The 8443-nt window shown below is 41.0% G+C and overlaps 1 non-coding gene across 1 annotated transcript; it reads left to right on the top strand.

Annotated features, from left to right (window-relative positions):
- Nucleotides 1–7480: 7480 nt before the first annotated feature.
- Nucleotides 7481–7553, top strand: Trnaf-gaa. Its single transcript has one exon. It is a non-coding gene; the product is annotated as a tRNA-Phe (tRNA).
- The last annotated feature ends 890 nt before the right edge of the window (nucleotides 7554–8443 follow it).

The raw sequence follows: 8443 nt of genomic DNA, 5'->3' as shown, positions 1-8443 counted from the left end.
TTCCAAAGGGTCCAATTGAAGATACTCATGTTTTTAAGAGTATTTTCATGGTTCTGGTGATAATTTGGCAAGATTTCTAGTTTATTAAGAGGAAAAACTACCTTGAAAACCTGGCTAGTTATCTCTGTGGCCTTGGAAAATTGTCGTTGTGAGAGGGGGAAGGCGTTTCTGAACATGGGCATGAGAGGCGCCACATCTCTTCCTCCCTCTATGTGACTCCTCACCTTCTGCCACCAGCCCTCACCGACACTGACCAACACGCTTGCTCTCACATGACAAAGCAGCCACTAAACACCGCTATCCTAACCAAACTTGACCCTCAGGAACTCAAACAGCTGGAGGGAAGGGAGGCCGGCCGGGAGGAGCTCGATTATACAGTACTAAGACTTTGGTTGGACAGAACTAAGCTCTTGAAACAAAGGACATCCCGAATAGTTCCCGCGTATATAATCTTCAGCATCCACGAACTTGATGGAACGCCAATACTTTCTTCCCCGCCTTCCAGACCCTTGCACATGTCAGTGAGGAGCACATCAGCTGGGCGATACTCATCCAGACAACAAACTCTCTTGAAAGAAGCAGCATGTCTTAAGTGTTGTTTGATCAAGCTAGTCTGAAAGGTATTATCGTTGCTATTTACGTCTCTTCTTTAGAAATATCTTGGTGTTTTTTGCACTGCAGGCACCAAATAGTGACAACATGTTTGATGAAAGAGGTTGCTAACTTCCTAATCACTTTCTGGTAGTATGATAACATTCTCTGCTATGATATCTAAAAGCTATTTTCAAACTGACGTTAAGAAGTAAACATATCTCGCTTAAATATTTCATTTCTAATGTTTTCACCGCTTTAGGCAAGCTTCTCCAGCATTTTATTTAATTCTTTCTTTATTGCAACGGTTCAAATATCCCTGACCACAGTGTAGCATCAAAACACACTTTTCCCTTTAGAATATGTCAAGCAAAATATATAAATGAATAGTCACTCATACATGCGATCACACACAAACACACACACACACACACACACACACACACACTATTCTGAATGTATTTTACTATTTCAGCATCCCAAGCCAATGCCGCTTTGAGGTATATATATGTTGCAAGGAAAAAAATTCTGAGATGAGCTTTTCACCGCAGTCCTTCAAGCAGGTTAAACTTCTTAATCTTTATAATGTTCCCATTTGTCTTCAGTTCATGGACTTCTTTATTTTCTAACTAGTTTCAGGATTTGTGATTTATTCCGTTACTTACATTATCATTTCCAGTCACTCGTGTGTGTGTGTGTGTGTGTGTGTGTGTGTGTGTGTGTGTGTGTGTGTGTGTGTGTGTGTGTGTGTGTGTGTGTGTGTGTGTGTGTGTGTGTCATACTTTCCTTGTACGAGTATTTAAAACTCTTTGTGTAGGAATGTAATTTGTGATGCAGAAGCGCGTTTTTTTTTCTCTCTCTCTCTCTCTCTCTCTCTCTCTCTCTCTCTCTCTCTCTCTCTCTCTCTCTCTCTCTCTGTGTGTGTGTGTGTGTGTGTGTGTGTGTGTGTGTGTGTGTGTGTGTGTGTGTGTGTGTGTGTGTGTGTGTGTGTGTGTGTGTGTGTCTACTTTTTTTTTCAAATTTTCGTTCATGTCGCTGGTATTTTTCTGGACTTACAAAATGATTACAATGTATTAGTGTACTCCGCTATTGAGCCTTGCTGAATATTTCGCGAGGTTCACTTGCTCTCCTTTTATGCAGTTCCTCTTTACTCTACAACTAATGAATTAAAGCGTAAAATTTCACTTATTTCACCTTTTTCTCTATATCTCTTCTTTTCATTCTAATATTACCTCTATTCTGTCTTCCCTTTTTAACTTAGCTATATGTTATCAGGAAAACTTTCTTTTTATAATATTTTTCCTATTATGTCCCTGACGAAACTCACTTTTGAATGCCTTTTAAATTCTCTTACTCGGTACAAGTCCATCTTTACATATTTTATACACAATGGCAAGTACTCTCCTGTCTACTAAATCTCTTTCTCCTACCATGTCTCTTCTACGTAAATGACCTTCCTCCATCTCTCCACAATAGATGTTTTTTTCTCTCTTTTTTCCTCTCTTTTTTTTTCTTTGTGTTGAACCTTGGTGCGCATTTCTTTGCAACATTGTGTGTAAGCTAAAAGACTAAACATCTGCATACGAATGGTCTGAATCTCTGAATTCTTAACATGAGCCTTTCCACTCGTAAAAATATGCATGTGTGTGTGTGTGTGTGTGTGTGTGTGTGTGTGTGTGTGTGTGTGTGTGTGTGTGTGTGTGTGTGTGTGTGTGTGTGTGTGTGTGTGTGTGTGTGTTTGTGCAAAGTTATTTTCCCCTCGCTGTTCGCTTTCCCTTATCCACGGATTCCCGATGGACTCACAAAAATGTAATCAACACACTGCTCTTAATTAACTACCAAAGTGAGTTGAGGATTGAAACGAACAAAAAGGTGAACGGCAGCTGTCCCCAAAGTGAATGGACTCTCCTCTGGCCCAGGCGTCCTCCAGCCCTCCCTGTACCAGAGGAGGAAATAATTTGCAAGAAAAACTACATCAGATTGGAACGATCCCCTTCTGGCAGACTCAGCATCTCCAGGAAACCAATTCAGGACGGGTAACCGAACTGCGGATCAAAGACTACAACTTTTGCTAAGGCGGAAGAATTATCTGGATCCAAAATTCCTGGCCGTCGTCTAGCCACTTGCTTTGGAAACCATCACCTGATATCGCCCCTTCCTCCACAATTCACTGAGCGCGACAATGTTCATGGTCTTTATCAACTCTTTGTCAACTCTAAAATGGGTCCAGGATTTAAAACACACTGTAGCTTATTGATAACGTCATTGATATGATGTCAATAATATTTTTCTGTTGATCAAACACACTTATTACAAAGATAGCTCACGGTTTTCCTCAAGATCTGACAACCACGCGTTCCCTGGGACACCATTCAAACTGAGCCCCAGAGGAGCCACTTTAGAGCAGACAGACTATAGTGAGGCTGTCAATGGATGGAACAAGACGAGTTTCAATGAGACAACAAACAAGGCAAATATCAGCATTACTCCACCAAATGCCGGAACCACGGATACATTTCAATGCTGACTGGTGACTGGATACCTCGCGTTGATACACATGTCTAAGGAGATCGATGTGTTACAGCCTCGCATTCCTATCGTGGTCAAAAGAAATATGTGAAGCAGTCAGTGCTACAACACCACTAGGCGATGTATAACCTTAATAGCCCAAACTCATGAGAGACTTGTGTTCACTCAGACACTTGGACGTCTTACTCATATAGTGAATGAAACACTTTTGATGGATACAGTGGTAGCCCATGCTGAACTGAAGTCAATGTGAATATCTGATCTAAGATGACAAAGGATGGTACAGGAGGTAATTTTTCAGATAAATATTCTAAATATGAAGAGGAAATACGATAATCTATTTTATCTAAACAAAGCAGATATGCAAAACAGAGATCTAATTTTCTAGTGGAAGAAAGATAGCGTGTGACAATAAGTAGTGTCATGATAGAACAGTCAATAAATGTTCAGGATCGTAACATGACGCTGTGTGGCCTTCACAAAACACGAAAAGTTGTTCACCATTTCATCCAACGCTACATCTGCAATACTGATGGCCAAGCTTCACAGGCGAGGGAATGACACACAATCACACAACGGAATAGAGGGTAAAAAAAAAACATTATTTACACTTAACAGCTAAATACAGTGCGCGCGCACACACACACACACACACACACACACACACACACACACACACACACACACACACACACACACACACACACACACACACACACACACAGGCATCATTCTGAAATCAAGAGACTAAGGGAAAATGTGGGACATACTGCTAAGAAAATATCTGATTAAATCCTAGAACACGTAAAATATTTTAAATATTTCCGCCGCAAACGAAACGCAGCCTTGCTTCCTCACGATCAGATGGATTCACACTAATTAATAATTTACCACTACAATGCACAATCCTTCCCAACAGATATTAAACATTCTAAATTTAATCCCACTGACTATTTCCTCAAAATCTAATAAAAGAGCCAATAGCTTCCCATAAGGCAAGTAGAGAAAGGTTAGCCCGTGCAAAGCCGTGATGCCTCAGCCACCGAGAAACATGGCGGCAGAACAAGCATTCACCAACGCATCATTCAGCATCTACACGGCAGGGCGGATGGGACGCAGGGCTGGACGGCACCAAATCTGTGACTTTAACTAAATCGATGGTTCCACGTTTTTATAGAGACAAATATTCGAGTTCATTATGTAGATATTTCATGCACACTTAGATGCTTTAAAACAACAATTTTTTAACTATTTATTGCAGAGGAAGACCAGGAAATGAGTTTAGCGTTTAATGAAAAAAAAAATTATAAAACACATATAGGCATGAGTCTTCAATCTGTGGTGTGAGGTTAGCTATTCCATGCAGCGAATGGTAATGACAAATTACTATGGCTTATGCAAACACTCCTTCATTAATATAAACTGCCAAGAGCTTTAAAGATCTAACTCCCCTCTTGACTTCCAGGACCAAGTCAAAATATCTCCAATAACTTAATTTTTTCATCTTCCTCTCCTTTATTTAAAACACTGCCGTCTTGTCTATTGCTCAAATCTTTGCTTAAAACTCTACCTTGGATGATTCAGGGCTTGTTCCTCCCTCTCCTTATCCCCTCTGACTAGCTACTTCATGCTATTCATTAAAATCCTTCGCAGTGATGTTTTCCTCGCCCTCGCTGACTAAACCCTCGAAAGATTTATGGACGTGATGGGACCCCTCCTACTGTGTCTCTGCTTGCGCCTTGTTTAGTCAAACTCTTTCAACTTTGTCTTTCCTTCTAGTTGAAAGTAAGCCTACATTCAGTCTGTTCCTAAAAACAATGACCATTTTAATCCTTCAAGCTGCTACCCTATTGCTTTAACCACTTCAATACTGGGACACATTTTTATGTTGAAATATGTGTACGATTTAGACCATTTTATTGATATTAGGAAGGGTCTATGGAGGTCAGAAGATTAAAGGCCACAGTCTTCATTATTTCAATCCCCCCACAAAAGTTTCTGAAGCTGTATAAAATCACCAGATAGTAACCAGAAACAATATGGAAATGCGTCATGGTACTGAAGCGGTTAAATTTCCTATCTAAATTTTTTTTATCAATGCTACCCATTATTTAAAGCCCGGCAGCCTCTTGCAACTTCCTTCTTTTCTTATGTTCTTTTGTATCAATAGCACACAAAAATAACGACAGCAATGATAACAATAATGTTTTAAGAATTCATTATCAAATCTGAGCCTCCCCCCAGCATTCCTCAGTCGCAGGGAAGCAGCAGCGGCGTAGACACACGAAACCTTTCCTTAGACACCTTTAATCCTATCCACCGAGCCGCCCCCATTAAGACTTCCCGCGCCGCAAGCCAGGCAGTGATCAGCGGCAACCTCCACCCACCCACCACCACCCTGAGGGACTGCGGGAAAAGAATGCTCATCTCACACCCACCTCAAACTTTCTTCCTTTGGGAAAGCAGATCTGAATAAAAGATGACATTCGCTCTCGTAAGCCATAAGAATGTAAATTTCCCAGATCTCTTGCTCCGGGACTGCCTAATATGCCTCATCTAAGGCGAAAAGCAGCGTGGTGTGAAGTGAGGCCGCCGAGGCGTACGTGTTACAGGTGGAAGACTGGAAGGCCGTGGGGGAGGTGTTTATTTAAGGCACGAATGGTGTTCTTATAGGGAGAAATGCCTGGTATTCATATTTCTTTCGGACTCAAATTACATTAAAGAAAGAACCATCTCTCTCTCTCTCTCTCTCTCTCTCTCTCTCTCTCTCTCTCTCTCTCTCTCTCTCTCTCTCTCTCTCTCTCTCTCTCTCTCTCTCACATGGTTCAGGAATCGAAGTTTAAAGAAAAAAACTGTCTGGTTTCGCTTTTCGGAGAGAGAGAGAGAGAGAGAGAGAGAGAGAGAGAGAGAGAGAGAGAGAGAGAGAGAGAGAGAGAGAGAGAGAGAGAGAGAGAGAAATATAGCAGAGTGTTCTAATGACCTCTTCCCATCACACCCTGGCAGTTTAATGGCGGCGCGTGCCACTACTTCTAATATTCACGGGAAGCAACAAGTCATGCAGGAAGCAGCAAAGTGTCCCCAAATTTAAGACTATTTTCATAATACACTGCACACACCCTGGACAAAGTTGTGTGCATCTGCAGGGTACCCGGGAGAGAAGCAAATTTAGAGCGGTAAGATGTTGGTTTGTTTTCCCCTTTTTTTTGTTATCCTCTAGCGATTCATATTCTTACCTCATGAAAGCCCACTCACTCAGTTCACCGCCTCCTCACCACCACCACCACCACAAGAAGCTCCACGAAGGTGTGTTGACGCCGGCATTTTAACACAATAAAGCTCTCCAAAGTGTCCCGCGACTCTAGGGATATGATATAAAAATTTGCGCCACGTCCTGACCTCTTTGTAAGCTTAGGCTAAAGAAAAGAACGAAAAAAGAGAGAAAGAAATAGAAATAATGATGATAATAATAATAATAATTGGTGTGTGTGCATGCAGAGTTGACATAGCAGCCTCCTGTGTGTGTGGAATGCATGGTTTTATGGGAACACAACAGCAAACTTGATATAAAAAGGTGAGGTATTCATTCCAAATTCCCTACTTTGAAACAGTTTCTTCGTACCTCTTACACTATTCTACATACTTCTTCCTTACTCTTGTTCCTCCATCCACGCTAATGGTGCATCCAAGATATCTGAGTCAATATACTTCCAGCTTCTCATCATTCATTTGGCTTTCGGGGAACATGTTTGGAAGTATTTCCTAAACAGAACTCCCTCTCAGTGCCTAGATAGATAGCTCTTTCTCAATGCCTATGTAGATCTCTAAATGCCTAGATAGCTCTTTATCAATGCCTAGATATGTCTTTCAATGCCTAGATAGCTTTTTTTGTCATTGCCTAGGTAGATCTCTAAATGCCTAGATAGCTCTTTATGAATGCCTAGATATGTCTTTCAATGCCTAGATAGCTTTTTTGTCATTGCCTAGGTAGATCTCTCAATGCCTAGACATTGATAAAGAGCTCTTTATCAATGTCTAGATATGTCTTTCAATGCCTAGATAGCTTTTTTTCTCATTGCCTAGGTAGATGTCTCAATGCCTAGATAGCTCTTTATCAATTCCTAGATAATTCGTTCTCAATGCGTAGATAGCTTTTCAATGCCTAAATAGATCTCTCAATGCCTAGATCTTTCTCAATGCCTAGATAGATCGTTCAATGCCTAGATAGCTCTTTCTCAATGTCAAGATAGCTTTCTCAATGCCTATATAGCTTTCTCAATGCCTAGATGGGTGGTTCAATGCCTAGATAGCTTTTTCTCAATGCCAAGATAGGATTTTCAATGCCTAGATAGCTCTTCTCAACGCCTAGATAGCTCAGTTGGGAGAGCGTTAGACTGAAGATCTAAAGGTCCCCGGTTCGATCCCGGGTCTGGGCAAAATTGTTTTGAATATCGGTCTTTTAGAAACAGTACAAAGGAGAATGTCTAAAAGGATACAGGGGAGGAGGGATATTCAGTAAAAAGCGAGATTGAAGATATTAAATTTACATTCCTTAGAGAGACGTGGGATAAAAGGGGGCCTGACAGAAGTATTTAAGTGGTATAGGGGGTTATGACAAAGGGGACATAAATAAAGTTTTTCGGATCAGTAGCCAGGATAGAACCAGAAATAATAGATTTAAGCTTGAGAAATTCAGGTTTAGGAAATAAATGGGAAGGAAGTGGTTTTCTTAGTGGTTGATGAATGGAATGGACTCCGTAATCATGTTAGTGGTGAGTCAATAGGGAGCTTTAAAAGAAGATTAGACAAATTCATGGATGAGGGTGATACGTGGAATTAGGTAGCTTGTTCACACAGGAACTGCCACGTGTAGAGTTCCTTAAATTTCTTGTGTTCTTATGTTCTTGTTTATTCTCGCTTCCAGCTGCATGCGTGCCCATTCTTTTTCATAAGTAGGTCCACAGTTAAGTATGTGTTGTTGTCTTAAATATTTAATCAAGAAAAAACTTCATATAACACATATTATCCATAGGAAAGCTGAGGTCTTTTTTACAGTTCCTGTAAAACATTTTGACAGTTTCGATAAAACAAAAATTTACCTTCAGAGGAAATTGAAATATAAAAGATTATCACGTGATCTTCTGCAGCCGCTCCGTGGGGTGGTGGTGCTTCGGAAAGGCTGCGTCAGGCTGACGACCCACCACACGGAACTCAAGCTGCTGCCGTTCGATACAGTACAGACTGACGGCAGGAACCGCCCACTTTGAACCGTGATTTATTTATGACACACCTCGCCGACAGTCAGACAGGAAAGGAGTGTCTTCAG

The sequence above is a fragment of the Portunus trituberculatus genome, chromosome 16 (genome assembly GCF_017591435.1).
Source record: "Portunus trituberculatus isolate SZX2019 chromosome 16, ASM1759143v1, whole genome shotgun sequence".
Taxonomy (NCBI): domain Eukaryota; kingdom Metazoa; phylum Arthropoda; class Malacostraca; order Decapoda; family Portunidae; genus Portunus; species Portunus trituberculatus.
This window is presented reverse-complemented; position numbering and strand designations above follow the sequence as displayed.